This window comes from Cervus elaphus, chromosome 32, assembly GCF_910594005.1.
Source record: "Cervus elaphus chromosome 32, mCerEla1.1, whole genome shotgun sequence".
NCBI classification, from domain to species: Eukaryota; Metazoa; Chordata; class Mammalia; order Artiodactyla; family Cervidae; genus Cervus; species Cervus elaphus.
The window spans coordinates 25,297,754-25,324,225 of NC_057846.1; the positions used below are offsets into that span (position 1 = coordinate 25,297,754).

At 36.6% G+C, this 26,472-nt stretch overlaps 1 long non-coding RNA gene across 1 annotated transcript in view; it reads right to left on the minus strand.

The window, feature by feature from the left end:
- LOC122688087 overlaps positions 1-26,472 on the minus strand; it is a 130,922-nt gene that overhangs the window by 103,750 nt on the left and 700 nt on the right. The window lies entirely within an intron of this gene.

The following is a 26,472-nucleotide window of genomic DNA, read 5'->3' on the forward strand; positions in this document are numbered from 1 at the left end:
ATTAAAGTTTATAAAAGTCATTGAGGTGCTTAATTAAGATTTTATATTTTGTTATGTTTATTCTCCTATAATTTCTTTTAAATCATGACATATTTCTCTTTAAATCTACACATATTGGTCCTCTAGGTCCTTATTTTATTGTCAAAAAACAGAATATACTGATGTGTTTATACCCGAATTTATTATTGCTATATGTCCAATCACCTGATGCAGGAATCAGTCAAGAGGAGTATGAAAGTGTTTATTGCTTTTATTGGCATTACTAACCTTTACCTCTTTGAGGAGGAACCAGCTATGGATCAAATGTCTTATATTTCACTGCAGATGCCTAAGAACAGGGCTTGTAGAAAATATGAACTTTTATTACAACTGCACAAATGTAAATAAGTAGGAACAGGTGAGTTAAATATGGAATAATAAGCTTAAATGATGTTAATTATGGCAGGCTTTGACCTACCTCTTCAAAAAATACACATCTAAGTTTATTTCATATCTGAAAAATTAAAAGAAATAATCAGCAAATACTGCAATACAAGTAGATCCAAATTATATTGGCAACAAAGAAAATTTAATTGTTAAAAAATACCATTTACATTTATAATTATAAAACATAACAAAAATAACTGATAAAAAACATATTCTAAGGCAAGGGAAGTTAAAAATTCTATTTATGGAAGAATAAAAGTTAGGAATAAATTTAACAATTTACATGTAGAACTTGCTACATGAATGCTAAAATGTTACTGAAACAAGTTAAAGAAAGCCTAAATAAACAGAGGCATACAACATATTTATAGATTGAAAGATTCAGTGAAGTATAGATGTCATTTCTTTCAAATTTATCTATTGATTGAATGAACTCTATCAAATATCCCAGCTATTTTTTAATTGACAGATACTTTATACATGACAAAGTTAAGATACAGATAAAGTCACAGATAATTTATACATGAATGCAAAGAGACAAGAACAGTCAAGGCACTCCTGAAAACAAACAAGAGGGGAGAACTTACTCTACTCTATATCAAGACTCAAAAGAAAGCTATAATGAATACAGTGTGTTCTAACACTGGCACTAGAATTTTTAAAAAGAAATCAATTAAATATGGTAGAAAGTACACAGACAGTCCCATGTTTATATGCACACTTCAGTGTATGACAAAACCAGCAGTATAGGAAAAAATGGTCTTTTCAATAAATGCAGGTGGGTCAACTGGATATCTGTATGGCAAAGTATTTTAAGCTTGACTCCTGCTTCATAAATACACAATAATTTCAAGTATAGGAAAAGCTTAAAATGAAACAAATTGATGAAGCCTCTAGAAGATAATATAAGGCCATAGGATTTTAGAATAGGAGATGATTTCCTAAATATGACCCAAAAAACATGAATTTTAAAATTAAATATTGCTCAGTTCAGCTGTGTTTACTTAAGATTTTTGTGTATCCAGAGAAATAAGTGAGACAGTCAGCCGCAGGTGAGAGAAAATATTTACAAAACATATACGCAAAATAGCTTTTACAAAGCAGTAAGACAACGACCAACACACTGACAGAAAACTTGAACAAAGTCTTACAGAAGAGGATGGGTGTTATAACTGACTGATAAGCATATTTTACAGTGTTTAACTGCAGTAATAAGCAAATTAAAACCATGGCAGATGCCGTTTATATAACCTGACTTTCTAAAATTAAAAATAGACAATAGTAAGTGTTAATAAGATTGCATAGCAACAGGAACTCTTATACCCAAAAGTTGTGTCAATAAAATGATTTAACCACTTTGAAAAAGAGCTTAATACTATATAAAGTTGCAAAAAAAAAAAAAATATATATATATATATAAAATCCTCATACCTTATAGGTCAAATATTTCCACTCACAGGTAAATACCAAACTAAAATGGTATTCTAGTATATGTACTAGAACGTTTATTGCAACATTATTGGTAGGAGCTAATGACAACCCAAACACCCATCAAGAGTCCAAAAAGACTTAGTGATAATCCTTACAGTGGAATACTATCCAGCAAAGAAAAGAAATGTATACAATAATATGGATAAATCTCACAAAGGATAATTTTGAGCAGAGAAACCAGGCACATAAGATGCCATCCTGTGATTTTCTTTCTTTAATACCATTCATTTAAAAGTTCAAGAGATTTAGAAAGATGGTAACGATAACCCTATATGCAAAACAGACAGAGAGACACAGATGTACAGAACAGAATTTTGGACTCTGTGGGAGAAGGTGAGGGTGGGATGTTTTGAGAGAACAGCATCGAAACATGTATATTATCTAGGGTGAAACAGATCACCAGCCCAGGCTGGATGCATGAGACAAGTGCTCGGGCCTGGTGCACTGGGAAGACCCAGAGGAATCAGGTGGAGAGGAAGGTGGGAGGGGGGATCGGGATGGGGAATACATGTAAATCCATGGCTGATTCATGTCAATGTATGACAGAAACCACTACAATACTGTAAAGTAAATAGCCTCCAACTAATAAAAATAAATGAAAAAAAAAAAAGTTCAAGAGAACAAGCAAAACTAAATTACAGTCTCCTGCATTGCAGGCAGATCCTTTAACATCTGAGCCACAGGGAAGCCGGCAGAGATGAATACTCACATGAAAACAGTAACAAAGAGAGTGGTAGGCAGAAGAGTTATAACTAGAGAAATCAGGGTAGAAGATACCACTGTAAGGAAGAAAAGGGTAGTCATGTGTAGAGGTTATGAGGGTGCTTCAGGGAAACCTACCATGAGAAACACATTAGGGTACTATGGGAAAGCATTTAACTGGAGCAGAAACCCTTAAGAAGCAGATGGAGTAGCCAAGGCTCAGATTGGCTAGCGATATAGCAGCAGCAGCAGTACTTAAGAGCATGAAAGAAACAGAACTTCAGGCACCACCCCAAACCTACCGAGCTAGAATCTATCAGTTTAACGAGATCGCCAAGTGATTGACATACTTTAATTCTAGAGAAGCCCTGATCTAGACAAACAAGAGAATAAATGTCTCAACAGAGTAGATAATAACAATAGAGAAGACCAGAAATTTGAAAGAAAATTATAAATATAAGCCACATAGGCCAGAAGAAGATGCAAGTCCAACCTGGGCCCACAAAAGCATTTGCATTGCCAGAGTCTGAGTTGGAGCTGTAACCTGTACAAGACAGGAGAGCAGGAAGGATTTTAGTGCTCATCTCCACTGCCCTGAGCTCTGTACTGCAGAAGCACTTAATAGACGTTCACCAGATCACCATCTATAAAACTCTAATGGAAATGTGCTGGGAGTCTGCAGTTAGCACAGTCACCAGCATCCCTGGCTATTTCTCAGATCAGCAGAGAATCGTTTCTAGGATATATCTTCACTCTAGCTGCCTGGTGCACTCCATGCAAATAAAATATCAACTACTAATTATATCTTTTTCAGGCTTGGTCTCATTTTGAATAAAAAGACCTCTTCTTGAAGGCATATACATTAGCTTGACTTCTAATGCAAACATCATCTCAAAATTGTGCTTCTCCAGTTATTAGTCTGCAAGAATTTTTCTCTGCAATGCTTCATAAAAGTCTTTACCAAAAACCAAGTCATAGGAGCACTTCACTTAAAGTTGTTTACAACCAACTTCCCAAAACAATGAATGCCAACTGTACTATACTTTGAAAAGAAGCTATTTGTCACTATAGATTTCTTATCAGATTTTGTCTATTTTGCAGAGGAAAGGCCTTTTAGTTTATGTGAAAAATGACTTCTGATTTGATTTAGTAGCAATTTTTAATTTAGGTTTTCCAGTTTCCATTTCTTTTTCCTCTTCTCTAACCATATAAAAATGTTTCAATACTACAAAATATGTGTCCTTGATATAAACAAAAGTGAGCTGGAATACAGTAAAAATTTACAAACATACTAAAATAATTAGGACACAATTTTTCAACTGAAAGATTTTTATAAAGATAGATAAGACAAGAAAAATTTATTAATATTAGACATTCCTAAATATTCACAATTGTACATTGCATGAATTTAATTACCTATTTTTCAAGAGATATTCCACTCCCGCGACTAAATTTTATACAAAAGAAATTACCTTTAAATCTAGGACACCTAGAATACTGGAGTGGGTAGCCTATCCCTTCTCCAATTGATCTTCCCGACCCAGAAATCAAGCCAGGGTCTCCTGCATGGCAGAAGGATTCTTTTACCAGCTGAGCTACCAGGGAATTCCAGTTACTAAAATAGAAAAACATAAAAAAGGTCTATAACAAGGAACTAATATGATATATACGGTTGTCATTGCTCTCACCTTAGAACTTATGATCTAACTTTCTCTAAATAGTCAAACACGGCATAATATACTGAAAAGATCTTCAAAAATCTTTTAGATTTATATAGTGTTTCATTTCTGAAAGTGTCATGGAAAACACACACACACACACACACACACACACACAAAAGGCTGAGAAGTTTACCAAGGTTACAAAATGAATCAGTGGTAGAACAAGAAACCTAATTCAGATTTGATCACTCATGCCTGTAACAAATAAACCCTTAATCTGCTCATTTCCTAAAATATAGTGTTGTTTCACAGGAAAGAAAAGTGCATTTTACTTCTTTCACTCCAGTAAGCTATTAGAATATAATATTGTTTGGGGATCAAGACTTTTCATACTGCCCTTCTAAGGGTCTAAATGAAAAACCATTGATTCTATTAAAGATTAGAGGAGAAAAAAGAAAACTGGAATCAAGAATTTGAGGACTTGAAAACATCACACAAAAAGCTTATTTTTAAATTCACTAAGAACACTGAACATATTTTTGAACATCACTGAAATACTCTTTGTGTTTCAGTTATTAAAATTGGATTCTGCAAAACTGAATTTTACCCAAAACTCTGTTTCTATGCAACAGCAGTGAAACTGGACCTGATATTTGTTTAAAAGAGAGGTAGATCTTTGTACATTGCCCATTCACTGGGTTACAGCCTTGCAACCAGGAAGTCTATACAGCAAAATGGTATCATTCCTGCAAGAAAAGGAGAGGAGGTTGTAGAAAACTGTCCTGCCCTGTCCCTGTATTGCTGACAGTGACTGATCACATATATAGATGACCTTGTCCTCAGTCCCAGTTTGCCTCAGAAGCCATCAACACAATATTCACTAAGCCTCATCACCAACTCAGTGTCTGGGAGTTATCCACTGCTGCCTAACACAGAAAAGGCAAAGGAAGTGACAAGCAGATTCAAGGGATCAGATCTGATAGACGGTGTCTAAAGAGCTATGGACGGAGGTTCGTGATACTGTACAGGAAGCGGTGATCAAGACCATCCACAAGAAAAAGAAATGAAAAAAAGGCAAAATGGTTGTCTGAGGAGGCCTTACAATAGCTGAGAAAAGAAGAGAAGGCAAAGGAGAAAATGAAAGATATACCCATTTGAATGCAGAGTTCCAAAGAATAGCAAGGAGAGATAAGAAAGCCTTCCTCAGTGACCAATGCAACAAAACAGAGGAAACAACAGAATGGGAAAGACTAGCGATCTCTTCAAGAAAATCAGAGTTACCAAGGGAATATTTCATGCAAACATGGGAACAATAAAGGACAGAAATTGTATGGACCTAATAGAAGCAGAAGATATTAAGAACAGGTGGCAAGAATACACAGAACTATACAAAAAAAGATCTTTATGACCGAGATAATCACACCAAGACATCCTAGAATTTGAAGTCAAGTGGGCCTTAGGAAGCATCACTATGAACAAAACTCTAGTGGAGGTGATGGAATTCCAGCTGAGTTATTTCAAATCCTAAAAGATGATGCTGTGAAAGTGCTGCACTCAATATGCCAGCAAATTTGGAAAACTCAGCAGTGGCCACAGGACTGGAGAGGTCAGTTTTCATTCCAATCCCAAAGAATGCTCAAACTACTGCACAATTGCACTCATCTCACATGCTAGTAAAGTAATGCTCAAAATTCTCCAAGCCAGGCTTCATCAATACGTGAACCATGAACTTCCAGATGTTCAAGCTGGATTTAGAAAAGGCAGAGGAACCAGAGATCAAACTGCCAATATCCGCTGAATCATCAAAAAAGCAAGAGAGTTCCAGAAAAACATCTATTTCTGCTTTATTGACTATGCCAAAGCCTTTGACTGTGTGGATCACAATAAACTGTGGAAAATTCTGAAAGAGATGGGCACACCAGACCATCTGACTTGCCTCTTGAAAAACCTGTATGCAGGTCAGGAAGCAACAGTTAGAACTGGACATGGAACAATAGACTGGTTCCAAATAGGAAAAGGAGTACGTCAAGGCTGTATACTGTCAACCTGCTTATTTAACTTATATGCAGAGTACATCATGCGAAATGCTGGACTGGATAAAGCACAAGCTGGAATTAAGATTGCCGGCAGAAATATCAATAACCTCAGATATGCAGATGACAACACCCTTATGGCAGAAAGTGAAGAGGAAGAACTATACAGCCTCTTGAGGAAAGTGAAAGAGGAGAGTGGAAAAAGCTGGCTTAAAACTCAACATTAAAAAAATGAAGATCATGGCATCTGGTCCCATCGTTTCATGACAAATAGATGGGAAAACAATGGAAACAGTGACAGACTCTATGTTCTTGGGCTCCAAAATCAGTGCAGATGGTGACTTCAGCCATGAAATTAAAAGACACTTGCACCTTGGAAGAAAAGCTATGACAAACCTAGACAGCATATTAAAAAGCAGAGACATTACTTTGCCAACAAAGTTCCGTCTAGTCAAAGCTATGGTTTTTCCAGTAGTCATGTATGGAAATGAGAGTTGGACCATAAAGAAAGCTGAGCGCCAAAGAACTAAAGCTTTTGAACTGTGGTGTTAAAAAAGACTCTGGAGAGTCCCTTGGACTGCAAGGAGATCAAACCAGTCAATCCTAAAGGAAATCAGTCCTGAATATTCATTGGAAGGACTGACGCTGAAGCTCATGTGGCCACCTGATGTGAAGAACTGACTCATTGGAAAAGATCCCCCTGATGCTGTGAAAGATTGAAGGTAGGAAGAGAAGGGGAAAACAGAGGATGGGATGCATGAATGGCATCACCGATTCGATGGACATGAGTTTGAGCAAGCTCTGGGAGCTGGTGATGGACAGGGAAGCCTGGTGTGCTGCAGTTCATAGGGTGGCAAAGAGCTGGACACGACTGCGTGACTGAACTGAACTGAATGTATTACCATGACGTAGCCTCAGAACAACATCCATTTTTCACCCCTCTGTTTCTACGGTAAGGAATCGGGACGCCAGTTAGCTACGTCCTCTGCTTCAGCACTTTCTACAAGGCTGCAACTGCACTGCCCACCAGTGTTGGCATCTCATCTCAAGCTCTACCAATTCCAAGTGTGCATAGGTATTGGAAGGATTCAGTTCCTTGGAGGCTGTCAAACTGAGACCCTACAGTTCTTGCTGACCCTTGGTTTCTCGCCACATGGGTCTCTTCATAAGGCAGTTTACTTTATCAGGGTCAGCAAGGGACAGAGCCAGAGACAGAGTATGACAGCAAGACTGAAGTCAAAATCTCAAGGAGTGATATTCAACCACCTTTGCTGTATTTTATGGTTAGAAACAAGTCACTTGTTCCTACCCACACTTAGAAGAGGATCACAGCAGGACATGAACAACAGAAGGAAGAGACTGGAGCCTCTCAGAGCCTACCTGCCACAACGCTTTTCTAGATCACTCATTCACTATCTGCTGTTTCAGCCTGAAATCAAATGAGATGCCTGGAACTTCATTCTGCTGATAAACCACTTTATTCTCCCATTTTCTCTCTCTCTCCCGCCCCCTCTTGGTTTTTCTTTGTTTCTCTTTTGCTAGATAGCTTGGTTCCTTGAGTATTATGTTCTAGGCTTCTTCTGTATATCTGAATATTTTCCTGCTAAGTTGGCCCTTTATTTCCTATACAAACTTCCTTCACCCCTACCAACCAAAGTTTCTCCTTATTGATTCATGAAGGACAGAGTTCTCAGTATGAACACTCCTTGTATACACTTACTGACTTCCTGCTGCTACGTCTTCATCTACAAGCCTTCAACAGCAGGTTAGACTGCTACTCTGGAATTTAGACTTGGTCTGTATCTTCGGCCAATGAAGTTTGTACCACATCTATATTTACCTTGTAAACTGATAACTGCTTTTCAGACTAAGGTTTAGAACACATCTCTCTTCTTTAATTTTTTTTTTAATTGAAGCATAATTGACTTTGGAACATATCTCTTTGTATTGATTTCCTGAATAACCAATCCCAAGTCTCATTCCAATACTGTAACATCTGCAATTCTCCTGATCCTTTTGGTATCTTCCTGGGTTCTTGACTGTAACCTATTCTGATCTGGTTCATCCTAAAAATGTCTGAGCCTAGTTCTGATAGGAATTTACTTGCCAAAAAAAAGTTAACCTCTCATGAATTCTTCCCCAGTGGATGTTCCATATCTAATAAAAAACATTTAAATACTCATTGTATTACTGCCTTATAAAAATGAAGAAAAAAAGTTTTTAACCCAAGAAATACTGCTTTTTCATGGTAGATATTTAAAACTGTCAAACTATCTATTCCAGAGTTTTCATTTTATTAAACAGATAGGTCAAGTGAAAAAAAAGACAACTCTCTATAAAGCCAATATGAGTCCCCAAAATGCATATCATTGTTTAAATAAAATGCTTATGCTTTTTCTTCTGCCTGAGATAACCTCATACATCATTCATTTTTATATGTCAAAATCCTGTCTAGGGAATAAGTGTAAATCTATGGCTGATTCATATCAATGTATGACAAAACCCACTGAAATGTTGTGAAGTAATTAGCCTCCAACTAATAAAAAAATTTAAAAAAAAAAAAAAAAAATCCTGTCTATACTTGCACTCTCTCTGATCACCTTAATTCAACATAATAGTGAGCCTTCTTTCAAATCTTCAGAGACAAGACTCATATTTCTTCTGAGGTGTATCGTGTGTGTATTAGTTGCTCAGTCGTTTCCGATTCTTTGTGACTCCACAGATTATAGCCTGCCAGATTCTTCTGTCCATGGAACTCTCCAGGCAGTGGGGAGTGGGGAGCCATATCCTTCTCCAGAGGATCTTCCCAACCCAGGAATCGAACTCAGGTCTCCTGCATTGCAGGCAGATTCCTTAGCATCTGAGCCACCAAGGAAGCCCTTGGTATATCATATTTATTATTTTTTAAGTATCCCTTTTATGATGCTGCTGGGTTATGAATACTCCTCTACCAAAAACAATATCTTTCTTACTCACTGAGATATATTTACTGTTACTCTGAGCATTTTAGCTTTTCAGGAAATATTTAACTGACTTGCACTGTATTGTTTTACTGTGTTATTTTATATATTTCCCTTGTTAATGAAGTCTTTCCCAACATATGTTTAGTGTTTATATTAGCAACACATTAATAGCTAAAGTTTTATTATGAATAGATGACATTTGCTTCCAGAAAGCAGAGTTGGTATCTTTGACATCATATGTGATTTAATTACTGAGTTAAGTTTAAAATATGGTGACACTCAGTTCAGTTCACTCAGTTCTGACACTCACAGAACTGACACTGAATTCAGTCGCTCAGTCGTGTCCAACTCTTTGCGACCCCGTGAATCACAGCATGCCAGGCCTCCTTGTCCATCACCAACTCCCGGAGTTTACTCAAACTCATGTCCATCGAGTCGGTGATGCCATCCAGCCATCTCATCCATTGTCGTCCCCTTCTCCTCCTGCCCCTAATCCCTCCCAGCATCAGGGTCTTTTCCAGTGAGTCAACTCTTCGCATGAGGTGGCCAAAGTATTGGAGTTTCAGCTTCAGCATCAGTCCTTCCAATGAACACCCAGGACTGATCTCCTTTAGGATGGACTGGTTGGATCTCCTTGCAGTCCAAGGGACTCTCAAGAGTCTTCTCCAACACCACAGTTCAAAAGCACCAATTTTTCGGTGCTCAGCTTTCTTCACAGTCCAACTCTCACATCCATACATGACCACTGGAAAACCATAGCCTTGACTAGATGGACCTTTGTTGGCAAAGTAATGTCTCTGCTTTTTAATATGCTGTCTAGATTGGTCATAACTTTCCTTCCAAGGAGTAAGCGTCTTTTAATTTCATGGCTGCAATCACCATCTGCAGTGACTTTGGAGCCCCAAAAAATAAAGTCTGACACTGTTTCCACTGTCTCCCCATCTATTTCCCATGAAGTAATGGGACCAGAGGCCATGATCTTAGTTTTCAGAATGTTGAGCTTTAAGCCAACTTTTTCACTCTCCTCTTTCACTTTCATCAAAAGGCTTTTTAGTTCCTCTTCACTTTCTGCTATAAGGGTGCTGTCATCTTAGTACTTACTAATTAATAATATTGGAAATAAACTGCAAAATTTATTCTTCAAAATATCTACCACAGTTTTACATAGAGTAGAAAATAATTTTTCATTTTCTTTGCCTTGTGTCTATTCTGCTTCTTAATTATCAGTTTAATTTTGGCATACCTATATTCTTCAAAACAACTGTTGCTCTTTGCATGTGATCACATTACTTAAAAATATAATGGCATTTGAAATACCTTGACTGTCTCAAAAGATCAAAACACTGAACCTTAGATTCAGGATCTTTAAAGATCATCTCTCTCTAGAGCAGTACAGGCTGCAAGCTTCTCTATCGAGTTTTGTAGAAAATCAGTGGACTCCGGGATTCCCCACCTGAATTTCCATTTCAGGAAGACCCTATTTCCCCAGTGGCTGGAAGTGCTGTTGGAAAGATGGCCTTCAGCTGTCAAGTCTCGCTAGGGAACGTTTCACTTAAAGAATGCTGCTTCACTCAAGCCGTGGCTCCACCCAGGAGAGCCCACGCCTCATGACTAAACGGCAGGCTGGGTATCGAGGACCAGCCTGCTCAGCACTTGGAGCCCCGGGCAGTTGACCCCAATTTCCTAGTTCTTGGTGGATTTGGTTGATGCTCTCACTGGAACTTCATTTCAGCTCAACTTTTTCTGCCCAATCGTGCTTTCTGGGTAAGAAAGGAAGGAAGGTATCCTTCCACAGGTGCTAATCCCTAAATTATTCCCTAAAAAATACCCTGTTGGCTCATTTCCATCTTAGTGTCTACTTCAGGAGGAACTCAAGTTGCAACAAACATAAAAATGCTCCTGGCAGGAGACAGAATTTCCACAAAGTGATAGGATTATGATTCTTCGATTTCTCTGCCTAGAGAAGTTTTTTCCAACCATCAGTACTACTGACATCATGGGTCAGAGAGATAACTGGGGGCTGTCCTGTACACCGTAGAATGTTGAGAAGAATCTTTGGTCTCTACCAGTAGATGCCAGCAGCCCTCACACAAACACCCATACTGTCTGAAAGCCAAAAGTGTCTCCAGACATTCACCAAAGTCCCCTGGGATGGGAGGAACTACCCCATTGAGAACCACTGTCCTAGAGCTAATTTTCTAATGAAGGGCAATAGGAAAATAAAAGGGAAGGGAAGGAAATTGGTGTCACTTAGACAGTAGGTAGTCAGCGGGTAGCAGCTGACAGTATGCCAGGTAATAAAGACACTAGTTGCCTGGCACAGACTTTGATGAACACCTCCCCCCAATCATATCTCTATTCTACTCCCACCACTGGATTAGCAATTAAGAGTCAGGATTCTACAATTTGAAACTAAAGGTTGACAGGTATTTTTCCTTATAATATCTTATAATATCTATGGAGTCTTTAATCATACTGAATGTTTATAATATTCATTACTTATTGGCTTCTAAAAGGTGTCAAATTCTCTACAGTCCTTTATGAAACGTGGGATTCTTCAATTCTACAGAGAAACTGTAAGTTTTAGTGCCTTTTTTTTTTTTCCTCCAAATTCTTGAAGTACCGATGTTCTTAAAGGATTTTCTGATCTGCTTTAAATGTCCCGGGCATCTATTTAAGTAATAGAGACACTTTCACCACCTACAATCCCTTCAATTGCATGGAAAAACACGATATGAAAATTCTGGAAAATTTTTCTAACTCTTGAATTCTTCAGTATGTATGAAAGCTCAACTTGGCTGGAAAGGAAACTACAGTTGAATCTGGCAAAGGATCAGAAGCATATAGGGACTAGCATGGAAAGAATATACAACTTTAAAAGGAAATACATATCTTTGTCTTTTGTAGGTATGGTGTGTTTTTCCCTAATAGGCAAAAATATATTTAAATAACTTCCCATCACCAGGTTTTTCAATAATCCCCAGTACTGCTCCTGTTATATGTTGTTCCTAACCATAAAATTTTTAAAAGCACTTTAAAAAAATAGTTATTCTTCTTATATACGTGTGTGTATGCCATAAAAAGATTATATGTAAACCAATGGTAGAAGAAATCACTGCTTCTGAGCAGTATCTTTAACCATTGTCTTTACTTTTGGATCTAAGATTTTTATATTTTAAATTTATTTTCTGCTAGCCAATTTCATTTTTACATGTTTATTAAGGTACCTTTGTATCACAAAGTTTAGCATTAGCAACTTTGTGGGATGAAAAGTAGAAAGAATATCCATGAAATAGAGGTAATTTTTAATTTTATCAGATAATTTCTTCCCATGAAGAATTTATAACTTTCTCATCTCTAATCAAATTCCCTGCCATAGGAGCATGTTCTAATTACAGCCGTCTGCTCCTAGCAGGATATTCATCCCCGTCCAATGTGTGTGAAATATTCTAATCCATTTTAAGCATATAATTTGTTTCTGCACTCAAATTCTAGGCAAAGAGCAACTGAGTGTCATTGGAGACATTTCTTACACAATAAGGGCAAGAAAAGTTAAAATAGGAAGTCACTCAGTGGAGACCAAAGAATTACCACTAATTAGGAAATATTAATCTGGGACATGAGTGGGCAAAATGAATTGATCACGGCATTTACTGAAGTAGTTGGCCATAAGAAAACTACTACCATCCCGTTTGTTCACAGGCTGTAAGACTCCCTTTTCCTAAGATTCAGAGGCATTAATTCATTGACCTCCCCACCCAATCATATATTTATGCATACTACAAAGACTATTTTTGAGCAAGGCACTATGCTTTGTGCTAAAGAAAATACCAAGAAATATAAGCCACTGAGTTTGTTTTCAAAAGTTCATAGACACTGCAAAATAATTTCTAGAGTTTTTTAAGGTCATTTCTTCCTTATATCTCGGTGGCGGGGGACAGTCTATAGAATAGTTTATTTTTGTCCCACCATAAATATAGAGATAAAATATATGTACTAAATTGTTCCTTTCACAGTTTGTATACTATTACATAATCATAAGAATTCAGAAATCTCAGATTCTAAGATACAAGGATGATACATTCTATGACAGTTTTTTGTATTTAAAAGCCAGAATAAAAGACCACAGAATGGACCTAGGGACTGTTAAAGGAGAAAAAAGGCACTATTCAAATTTCCATAGTTGGATGTGACTTTAAGTGAAAATGTAAAGTACTAATTCAGATGTTAACAAGTGACCCCAGAAGACAAGTGCACACACAGACACACATTCACCACGCTGGAGAGCAGCCCCGGGTAGGGTCCATGTCCTACTGCATTGTGCAACTTCCCCATCCAGCTATAATCACATGCAAAACATGAATGAATGAATGAAGGAGGCTATGCACATGTAGATACCCATGGACACACAAACACACATAACAGCATTTATTTATTTCAGCAGAGAATGAGAACAAATTTCTAACCAAAAGACAATGTATAGTTTTACAATGATTCTGTTAAATGCAGGACCAAGATGAAGCTCTGGTGACCAAGAAAAAAACAGACCCAGAACCAGAGCAGCTACTGGCTATCCGTAACCTCACTGAAGTGGTTCAGCTATGGCAGAACCTCGCATATGGATATGGACTGCTAAGCAGAAACATTCGTTTGGATACAGAAACTTTCTCTCTGGTCCCCATATAGGCCTACTCCACCAATTTCAAAAGTGAATTTTTCTTGGAAACAAGTTTATCCTCAGAACTGAATCAGTGCCACAAACGATGCACATAGTAAGAGTGGATGATCAGCATTAAAACTGCTCTTCCTAAAAATGCCATCATCAAAGCTTATCACCAATTATTGCCTAGTAATACCTTGTCAGTCTTATTTCATGCCATTATAAGAGCATATATTAAGAGATTTAGCCTGTAAACAGTTGACTCTGAGCTCATTTCACATCAGCAAGGCACAGGAGAGAGATATAAATAATGCACGTAGTGATGCTGCAAAATAGTTTGAGTGCATGCAAAATGAATGACCATATTACATACAGTTTACCAAAGGTTCATTTACGCTTGTTTATAACTGGGCGGCTGCTAAGCATAGACATCTGTATAAATATTAACTGAGACTAGGGTTTTCAGCAGATCATACTAATTAAGATGCTGTAAAATAATTGCAAGCTGGAAGCCCGCTCCATGGTTTGCAGACAGGGCATGTGCAGACTCTGAAGACAATGTACATTATTTAGCATATATATCACACATTTATAACTAGTACAGACCCAGTATTTTCACTGCCTGAAATCATTAAAATATCTCCTTAAATAAGATATTTTAATTACTTTATGAGAATAAGTGGTTTATATTTCTAAAAATCCAGTAAAACACTTCATCTTTCTCCTTATTAACATATTTTGTTGTTGACTAAAATAACAATGGAAAAAGAAATAAAGAAAACACAAATAATAAATATCTTTAAGTTGTCTTCCAATATTCACAAACGAGCTATGTAAAGAAAACTACGTTTTGGCCTAGTGTTTTTATTTTAAATAGCCCCGCTTGAATTTTCTATATAGCTTGTTGAATTAATTTCAAATTTGTTATATCTGGCAGAGTTGGGTAGTACTAAAAAGGTGTGCTCAGGGAAGGTTAAGCCCGGGCATGTACCCTGGCAGCTTTCTTTTTGGCAGTTTCCACTATGGGTACACGCTATTGATAATATCGATCAGCAATGTAGCAAAAGGGCTGGAGGATTTAACATAATGCTTTCTGTAGAGTCCCATACTGAAGCCAGATAATTAAAGAAATATCTCATCATGAGATAGCATGTATTTATTAAAGCAAAAAAAAAAAAAAAAAACCAACATAAATATGGCTCAGACAGTAAAGAAACCGCCAGCAATGCAGGAGACCTGCGTTCGATCCCTGGGTTGGGAAGATCCCCTGAAGGAGGGCATGGCAACCCACTCCATGGAGGAATCCCCATGGACAGAGGAGTCTGGCAGGCTGCAGGCTATGGGGTTGCAGAGTCAGACATGACTGAGCGACTAAGCATACTTACAAATAATTTAAAAACCAGTCTGGTTTCCTAGAAACTCTGCCTTTGGCAGATTCCTTTAATTTAGCAGAGCAAAACAATGAATTTATATCCCTTTTCTCTGAAATCCTTGGTTTTCACTGCACTGGGAAAAAAGATAAATCTCTTCCATTAAGAATCCCTGTTATTAATAATAACTGTTATTATTAAACATTCATTCCAATCTTTACCTACGTACTTTTTTTTTCCCTGTAGCATGCCTGAAGAGAATAATCATAAGGTTGATTATATCAAGCTACTCCTCTTAAGTTATGAACGAAATATGCATTGACCTCTTTGTAAACAGCACAATGTTATACGAAGACAAAATTTTAAAACCTCAGAGGGAAAAAACATCTCCTCCCACAAAAAGCCTTCAAATTGGCTAAGTTTAAAAAAAGTCATGAAATAATTAAAAAACAAAACAGCATTTGGAAATGTGCTCTACTGCAGTTCTTTTTGTACTATGTACTAAAAGCATCAGAGGAACTTTACACCAAAACTAGAACTTGAGTTGGGCCCAGTAGATTTCACAAAAGATGGATAGATAGAAAGAGAAAGGCAGACTTGATATAGACCCAAACACAGAGATGTGAAAATATGATTTGGAATAAAGGAAAGTATAATCTATTTGAAGATACAGTACCTATATTTAAATACTTCAAATTGGTTCAATAGGTTGGAGACAGGACTTTGCTTAAAGCAGACAGTAATATTCATATGGCCTGGCCTTTAATATCTTATAGCATTCAAGTATTGCAACATTTGATTACACACTGATAGCACTTAAAAAGAAAGGAAAAGGGACTTCCCTGGTGGTCCAGTAGCTAAGACTCCATGCTCCCAATGCAGGGGGTCCAGGTTTGATCCCTGGTCTAGGAACTAGAACCCACATGCTGCAAATGAGAATCTGCATGCTGCAACTAAGACCCAATACAGTCAAATAAATAAATAATATATTTTTTAAAAAAGAAAGGAAAGAACATATATTGATTCCCACTGAAAGCAACCACTGCATTTTTTTTACTCTTTGGGAGCAACTTTTTCACAAATTAATACTTATTGGTGCCTCTTATGCAAGGTATGATATGTATCATTAAATATAAGAATGGCAGTGGATTATATATTTAAAAGTATAAATGAATTATATATCATGATGACCAACCACTTATTTGATTAAACATCAATTATCTTGTGATAAGTTTCACAAGAGGAAGAATTATGTCTTTGTTACTTGCCTCCTGTATGCCCATCCCTGTTCAGAGGGATGGTCAGGAATAAATGCTATAACAGGTACTCTGTAACCGCTGAATGAGGAACTAAATCAAGTAATTACAAAAACTGTTGCTGTTGTTTAGTCGCTAAATTATGTCCAACTCTTTCATGACCCCATGGACTGTAGTCCGCCAGGCTCCTCTGTCCATGGGATTTCCCAGGCAAGAATACTGCAGTGGGTTGCCACTTCCTTCTCCAGGGGATCTCCCTGACCCAGGGGTCGAACCTATTTCTCCTGCATTGGCAGGCAGATCCTTTACCACTGGGCCATCTGGGAAGCCCAATTATAGAAACAGCTTCAGATAGTAAGGAAACCAAAGCTACTGCATATCTGTTACCCAAATGGGACTGTGTCAAAAGAAAATAAATCGTAGTTTCATTAAGATGCCCTCCAGGACTTCCCTGGTGGCTCAGTGGTAAAGCATCCACCTGCCAGTGCAGGAGACCTGGGTTCCATCAGCTGATCCGGGAAGACCCCACATGCCACACGGCAACTAAGCCTGTGTGCCACAACTACTGAGTCTGTGCTCTGGAGCCTGGGCGCCACAGCCACGGAGCTCACGTGCCGCAACTGCTGCAGCCCGGGGGCCTGAGCCTGTGCTCAGCAACAAGTGAAGTCACGGCCACGAGAAGCAGCTAGAGAGGAGCCCCTGCTTGCCGCAGTGAGGGAAAAGCCCGCAGAGCAACAAAAACCAACACAGCCAAAAATAAACAAATTACAAGAAAAAGACCCTCTCCCATTCTCAGAGGTCATATGAAAAGGTACAGGAGATAGGAAGTCCAGAGTAATAAAAGGAAATTGTTATTTGCTTGTCATTGATGCTAGAAATGAAAGTTCTTTCTCCCATTTCTGGCTGACTAAATTTGCAGTGTACAATGTCAGAGAATCTTGACACTTACTATAGTTGTGAAACTTAGGGTTTGGATTTTAGTCTGTGAATCCAAAAGTCAAAATTTAGAAAACACTGATCTCTACCTGTTCATGTATCAGTAAAAAGAGAAATTTTTAAAGTGCTCCAAATTTGGCCTACCTTAGAAGAGCTAATTTCATTTACCACTCAATTAATGCATGAAGTATTTAATTAAGTACTTACTAAGTACAGAGTTCAATTAAACATTTCTTAATATTCATATAAATGATTACTGATATTCAGTACTTATCTTGGAGGAAATTAAACAAAGACAGGATAGGCAAATATTAAAAAGTTAATTAACAAGACAGAATAATATGTATAAATGCCATATAAGTTAATTAAATAGCATTGTAGGTCATCCCCTGGCGGTCCAGTGGTTAGAACTCTGCATTTCCAATGCAGGGAGCACAGGTTTGATCCATGGTTAGGGACCTAAGAAATCACATATCACACAGCACGACCAAAAGAAATAAACCAAAACAGCAAAAATTAAATAGCATTGTAGGACTTCAGGGAAGTAAGATTCACTAAAATCGGCATAACCTTGGGTAAGTTCATGGAAAGACTTGTACCTTCAAAAGTGGATATGATTTAGCATGATGAAGAAGACATAAGAGTGCATTTCAGGAATGCATTCATAGCATGAAAAAAAATCACCAGGTCTGGAAAGAGTCTGACATATTTAGAGAAAAATATACATTAGCCTTCCTAAGGAAGATAACTCCTGTAAGAGTGGAGATGTGAGAGGAAAATCACAGTTTTGTTCAGCATACTGAGAGCCTTAAATGACAGCTTAGGCTTTTAAGACAATTTTATAAGCTGCGGTTGATGATAGGACGAAGAGAGTCATTTTAAGATCATTCTAGGATGTGCATTTCAGGACGCAGGATAAATGCGAGGTGGGGTGGACTAGAAGCAAGGTGTGTTAGGAAGCCCTTGGAGAAAACCAAGCAGGAGAAAGAATCACAACCACAGTGGAAGCACGAGACTGGAAAAGAAAGGATGGACAGAAGTAACATTTCAAAAGAGAAGTCAATGGCACTTTTTGACTGGACATGAACGGAGACTTTAAAGGTCATTTTTAAACTAAAACAGCTGCAAGAATGACCACGGAACTACAGGAAGCTTGTGTTCAACTTAAGAGCGCTGGATAGATAATTCCTAAGACTTTATCCAAATTAAATCCCACTCCCTGTGCCTGGACAAACTGTTTCCTTCTCTCTCCCCTCCGCCTATCCAAACATGTTCATCTATTAAGATCTAGTTCAATGTTTACCACTCCTTAGAAAACCTTGACGACTACTCTTTGCCTTGTATGGGGTCTTTTCCTTTGAGCTCTTGATGCATTCACTTCTCTTCCACATAAATCAGATGTTTAATTGCATTCTCCTGCATGTTACAGTAATTCTTTTTTGTATGAATCTTTCCTCCTCCTCCACCAGTTTTCACTATTCATAGATCACAAAAGGTAGCACTGAATTAAATATTAACTAGTATGAAATATAAAGTTATAGGTTGAAGTATTACATTTAAATAAACGTATGCCTTTTCACTAGGTCACTGAAAATTTTAATACTCAAAGGATACAGGGAAGCCTATTTCACTGCATCTTCAAAAATTAAAATAACGTCTTCAGTTATACAGAGCTACAAGTGTTGTTAGATACTCAAGTGTTATCTATTAAAATAAAGCAAAGAGGCACTAGAAAGTGTGCCAACTACCTTCCATTGCCGACTAAACAATCAGAAAGGCTGGTGTAAGAGTTACAGTGGAGCTAACATTCCTTACACTGTACAAAGAGAAACAATTCAATGATGCCTTTGTGCTGCTCAGAAAATCACACAAAGTCACTTTCTGCTTTTTAGTTCGCTCTTTGGCCCTATGTAAAATGTTGCCACAGAAATTGCTTTGTGCTCAGCAAAAACCCAACCTGTTAATTCCAGTGACTGGAATCATTGAAGGTCACAAAGGTAAAAACCACCTGCTGTGTCACATTTTCACAATTCAGAGATTTCCTCTGTCCTCAGCATTTATGTGGAGCTTTCTTTCGGTAGAACATTTATTTCATTTTTAAAAGTCCTACTCTTGACTAACTTGCACTTGGTAAACAGCCATTTATTGAGAGTCATTTTGATTCCAAGCACAATATTAAGGAATCTAGAGAAGAGATGGTATAAAAATAATTACATACAGAGACATCAATTTAAAGTGTTGATGCCTCGTAACATATACACTAGTATATATTACTATAAATAGTAACATATATACTAACATTGACACTATTTTATCAATATATATTTTTTTAAATAGACACTGCATGGAGAAAAACAGAAATGATAATCTATAAAACAACATACAATTTATGGTTAATCAAACTAGAGCATTATAAAAATGTATTGTATAAGTTTTAATCTAAATACAGAAATACAATCAGCACTGAGAAACAGTCAAAAGGAATACAAAAATTTAAGGGATTCATGAGACATTTCAAAGCACAAAAGGAGGAAATTCTCTGATAATTTCAACAAATTTCAGGGACTTCCCTGGTGGTTCAGTGTTTAAGAATCCACCTTTCAATGTAGGGAACTAGAGTTAGATTCCTGGTTTAGGAACTAAGATCCTGGCCTGTGCACCGTAACTAGAGAAGCCCGCAGGCTGCAAATACTGAGCCCACAAACTCTGGAGCCCAAGCACCACAACAAAGAGCCAGAACAGCCAAAAAAGATTTTTTAATTTTTTAAAAAAATGAAAAATTTCATAAAATTTGAGATGTGAATGATTAAAATATTCAATGGTGACATTTTATAATACTTTGTATTAGAACTTTATATTTTTAAACAACAGAATGACAAAAACGTTTTTCTAAAATTTATAATAAGTAATGGTCAAATGAATGTTGCCACTATATTGAGTAGCCCCAAGCTACTGGGCTTTTTATACATCAATTTTTAGCATTTTGTTCACTTCTAATACTCCACATTTAATTTATCATTCATTGTAGCCTATGAAAAACTAAATAGCACCAAGGGAAATCATGTTGTTAAACCAATTACATGAATTTTTTTTTTAAAATTCAAAGTCAATAGGCTCCTTTTGAAAACCTGTGGTAAGTTCTATTTGCTCATTACTGTGTCCCTGAGACCTGATATGCCACTGGCAATCAATTTAACTTAGAAAAGTGACAAAGAAACAAATGCATGAATTAATAAATAATTAAAGTGCAAATACTTGTAAAATATGTTTTACTTATTCTTTGAAATCCTCCCCTATTTATGTCTAGGCTTATGTCTTTGTCTAAATAGGCACAACTGCTAGACGTTTGTATGTCAAGTAACTGAAGTGTAGTGCATATTTAATATTTCACATTAAAGCTAAATCTATCTTATTTGCAGATTTTTTTAAATGAAAGAAAGAAGTGTTAAGGGATACTGAAGATGTTTTATTTCAATATCAAATTCCCCCTGTCTTTTTTTTGAACTGTGGGTGTGTATAGCAGATTCAATTTTTAACGAAAACTTTCAATGAGGTTCTTTTTGCCTCACTAAATGTAAGTAGCAAATTGTTAACTCATCAAACATAAATGTTTGATGAATTAAACATTTCATATATATGGAAATATACTGGGTTTGATGTTTATCCAAGTTTGAAAAGACAATTCTGTATTTTAAAACGCTGTTTAGATTTAAGTCAGAGGTGATGAAGAAGCGAAGGAGGGCTAGGAAATAAATTTCAGTAAACTATGAGATCCCTTAATTTGCAAAAACAAAAAAGACTAAAGATTTACTTAATACTAAAGTATTAAGTTTTAATCATTCCTTTGAAGTGTTTCTATGCTACCTTGGATGGTAAAATGAGCCAGGGTATTTCAGAGCAATTCTCCTTAATGTGAATGGAAGTCCTCATCTGTATGTACAGTGGATGTGTTTCCGAAGAATCAGTCTTGTGGGGAGACACTAAATACAAACACACACACATACACCTATGTATGTGAAAATATATATATATATTAGTGTTTATTCAGGTCTTCTGCCTTTTTCCTCCCCTGGGCCACATGGTTTGTGTAATCTTAGTTCCTCAACCAGGGACTGAACCTGTGCCTTCGTCAGTGAAAGCTGAGAGTCCTAACCACTGGACCACTAGGTAATTCCCTCTGTCCAACGTAACATATATTTTTAAATGTCCTACAGAAGCTGACTTAAAAGAAAAAAAAAGCTCGTAATGAACTCACTTAGAAAATAATACCAACCTCCCCTAATGTGTCCCTTTATATGACAGAATTTTATATAAATTCTCACAGGATGTCACTTGAAAGGAAAAAAAAATGTTTTATGGAATCAAGACCTCAAGAATAAAGTGCACAGTCTTCATTAAAGATTGCTTTAGTGATATTTCTTCAAAATGACCAGCTATGCCATTTTGTAACATCGCTCAGAGGTTAAGCTTTTAGAGGATTTCCTGAAGAATCATTAAATGTTACCTACTTCATGCAGGATATAAATAGCTTAACACTTCAATCACTCTTATACACCTTTTTATTAACAACTCATAATTCTAATTTTTTCATCGCTGATTCATATCATAACTTGATAAATGAAGAAACTGAATGTATCTTCCCTGGAGTCAAGAATATCAGAAAAAAGGGATTTTTCCGGGCATCCATTGGTTAAGACTCTGCACTTTTACTGCAGGGGGCACAAGTTCAATCCCTGGTCGGGGAACTAAGATCCCATGTGCCACATGGAATGGCAAAAAAGTGGAAAAAAGAAAAAAAAAAAAAGCTTTCATTATATCAAAAAATAAAAGCATTAAATACATGTGTGTGTTTATATGTGTGTATAAATATATACGTGTGTGTGTGTATGTGTACATACATACATTCTGATATATATAAACAAATGAGCACTTTTACTCCCTTATAGGATTGTTAAACACACTCAGTGACTTGTGCCCCAGATGTGAGCTCTCAGGAACAGTTCTTCATTGCTGAAAGAACTGTCAATGTGGCAGGAGCCAAAGGTGCTTTTCGAATTCTACATAATGTAACTATTTTGATACCAAAACCAATTTTTAAAATTGAGATATAGTTTACATACCGTTAAGTTCACTATTTTAAACTGCATACTTCAATGTTTTTTAGTATATGTACAAAGTGGTGCAATCATCAACACTATCTAATTTCAGAATATTTCCAGTGCCCCTAAAAGAAACCTTATACTTGCTTTTTTTTTCATATTTATTTGGCTGTGCCGAGTCTTAGTTGTGGCATGTGAACTCCTAGTAGCACTACGCAGGATCTAGTTCCCTGACCTGGTATTGAACCTAGGATCCCTGCATTGGGAGCATGGAGTCTTAGACACTGGGCCACTAGGGAAGTCCCAAACCCCACATTTATTAGCAGTGATGTCCTGTCCCACCTCCCTCAATCTCTGACAATCGCTGATCGACTTTCTGGTCTGTCTGGATTTGCCTATTCTGGATACCAACACTAAATCTGAAAGAGAAACATTTCATTGGTTTCCTGGGATAATTGGCATTCCTCTGATTTTTTTTTTTATGTTGTTTTTTACTTTTAAAAAATAGAAAAACAAACCAAGAAAACAAAACTTTGCAGATTTTTGTCAACTATTTTTCACCATAAGAATTATTTTCTTAGGAAACATAAAAAGAAATTCCCCTTCCTGGGTTCACTTTCCTAGAATTCATTATTTCATTTATTCATGCTACCAAAGAAACCTTCTTAAGTGAATTATATTGTTTTTTTCATGGAAACCACATTAATTATGCTTTACAGTTAAAACAAATAACACTAAACACAGCTTAAACATAAACAAATTCTTTACTTAAGAACTGAATGAAATAATCTTCTGGAAAATATTGAAATGTTAGTTATTTCAGCATAATTGCTTGATTATGTGAAAAAGAATCAAATGCAAATTTGTTCCTTGTAAAATGAATAAAGTTTCCCAAATCATCTCTATTTAAATTAAAAGAAATTTACTGCCTTTGTAATAAATTAATAATGTTGTATTAAAATAAAAATATTCTCAATAGTAAATTGTTTTGCAGATGAGTTTTGTTAATAAACCTATGATTTGAACATCTGGATTCATTCTAGCATCAGTATTTATTTTTAACAACAGGAGCAGGAATAACAGACTATTATCCCATAGTCTTAGTGAGAACATAAAGGTCTGGTTTAAGATGGTGAGAAAATAAGGAAATAAGATATTTCAATGACGCAAAACCAACAAAGCTTGGTAACTAATTAGATGTAAAGGATGAGAAAAACTTTAGAATGGCTCCATAATCTCTTGCTTGAATGACTGGCTATTTAACACAAAACCTCCAATGTAGGAGATGGGCGGGGAGTTAAGAGGCAATGAAGGAAAGATAATGAGTCTTGAACATTTTTGCTCTGTAGATACTAAACTGTCTAAAACTAAAACTCAAATATTGGATATTTGAGTTTATTGCTCAGAGGAAAGATGGAGGCTAAAGAGATATTTGGAAACAATCGGTATAAAAATGGTGAAAAGTACGTTTCAGTTAAGATGACCCAAAATTTTTAAAGAGAAAAGAAAATAGCTAAGGACAAAACAGAAAAGTAGCTAACTAACAAAACTGAAGCTGGGGAGAGGGGAAGTCAAAAGAAGACTTGAAAGCTACTAAGCAAAAGAATTATAGAAGAGGAAAACAGAGTACAGTGCAAACCAAGGAACTGAGGTTTTAAACCAGAAGCACTGGTCAGCAGAAACAAGTGCAGCATAAAGATCAGGGAGAGGGGGACTGAAAAAATATTGCAATTGGCCACTGAATATCACTGATACTTTAGAAGAGAGCTCAGCACCAATGAAGATGTCAAGTAGACAGTTAGATACTTGAGCTTGACATTTGTGAAAATTTTCTAGGGTAGAAATATGCATTTGGAAGTGATTAGTACTTCCAGTACTCGCCTATGGATGTGAGAGTTCGACCATAAAGAAAGCTGAGCATCAAGTAATTGATGCTTTAGAACTGTGCTGGAGAAGACTCTTGAGAGTCATTCAGACAGCAAGGAGATCAAACCAGTCAATCCTAAAGGAAATCAGTCCTGGATATTCATTGGAAGGACTGATGCTGAAGCTCCAATACTTAGGCCACCAGATTTGAATGAACTCATTGGACAAGACCCTGATGCTGGGAAAGATTGAAGGCAGGAGGAGAACAAGGCAACAGAGGATGAGATGGTTGGATGGCATCATCGACTCAATGGACATGAGTTTGAGCAAACTTTGGGAGATAATGAAGGACAAGGAAGCCTGGTGTGCTGCAGTCCATTGGGTCTCAAAGAGTCAGACACAACTTTAGCAACTGAACAACAAACATGTAGATGGAATATAAAGCCACTGACATGGGATAGGCTCCATTAGGGAGTGAGTGTAGGTAAAGGAGAAGATGCCCTAGAACTGAGCCTTTGGGGCTAGCCAACTGCAAGAGGTGGCAGAGCAGAAAAGAAACCAACAATAAAAACTGAGAATAGGAGGTAAGGGAGGCAGGAAAAACATCAAAAGACAGTGGGGTCCTGAAAGATTTTATTAACTTGAATCAAGGAAGATAGAGTGACCAGTTGTGTCAAATGCTGTTGTCAGGTGAGATGGCAAATTGCCCATTAGAGTTAACACTGTGGATGGAAAAGGAAATGGCAATCCACTCCAGTATTCCTGTCTGGGAAATCCCATGGACAGAGGAGCCTGGAAGGCTACAGTCCATGGGGCCATGGAAGAGTCAGACATGACTGAGTGACTAAACAATGAATCAATGAATATATGCATATAATGGTGATAAACAGGAAAAAGAAAGAATTAACTCTGTGGATATTACTATTCACAAAGAAGAGCTATTTCAATAGAGGGGCAGAGAAAACACTCCTGAAAGGAGCACATTCAGGAATGATGACAAAGTCAACAAAGCTAAAGGAAGCCTTGGGAATGGCTGCAGATTCTCAAATGACTAAGAAAAAAGAAGCTATGAGGGTGTGTATGTGTGTGGATAAGTATGTAGATAGATAGACAGATAAAGAGAATAAAGCAAACCAAGCAAAAATGTAAACAAATGGAGAGTTCATATGTAAGATATGTAGGAGCTTCTCATACTATTCATTTAACTTTTACTTATGGTAGAAAGTAGATTAAAAAAAAAAAAGTTTCCAAAAGAAAGAGTGAGGAGGACAGAAAGAAAGGAGAACAACTAAAAAAAGTGGAATATAGCAACTCATGGATACTTTCACTAAAAGGGAGAATGCAGAAATGGGGTGGTATTAATAGCTGGTGGGAGAAGGAATTTTTTAAAAGAGTTTAAATATTCATATTCATATTTTGGAGCATTACTTTACATTTTACAGGACACATCTGTATCTGAACCAGTAAGTATTTCTGTTCTTTCCTCCCTCAGATTATTTACATTGCTGTAGCTTCATTTTTTTTTTTCCTAACAAAATAAAGCATTTCTCAGAAAACATTTAGATAAAATATCATACATTTGGAGAATGAAACTCTAGATTGCAGATTAAAAACTATGCCATATTAAGCATACGCGGTGGTAGAGAGAGTACACTTTACAATGTCAAAATTTAATACTGCAAAGAATGTTCATAGGATAGAATGCAGATTGAATTCGTGGAGACATTTTCTTCAATTTATGGAAAGAATGTCATTTTATTCAGTGAGATTTAATCAGGTTACTTGAGACTGAGATATAAGTTTAGAGCTGATCTTAACTTTTTTCCATATACTTTGAATATAAAATTGCTTAGGAAATTTTACATTGAATCTACATAGTAAAAGACATTCTATTCTTTATATTTCTTTTTAAAATGAAATAAATTTTATTCTAATAAAATGATATTTGAAATGCAAATAAAATGTTAGAGAGATAAAATATTATTCCTGTGAAACAGAAAATTGACATT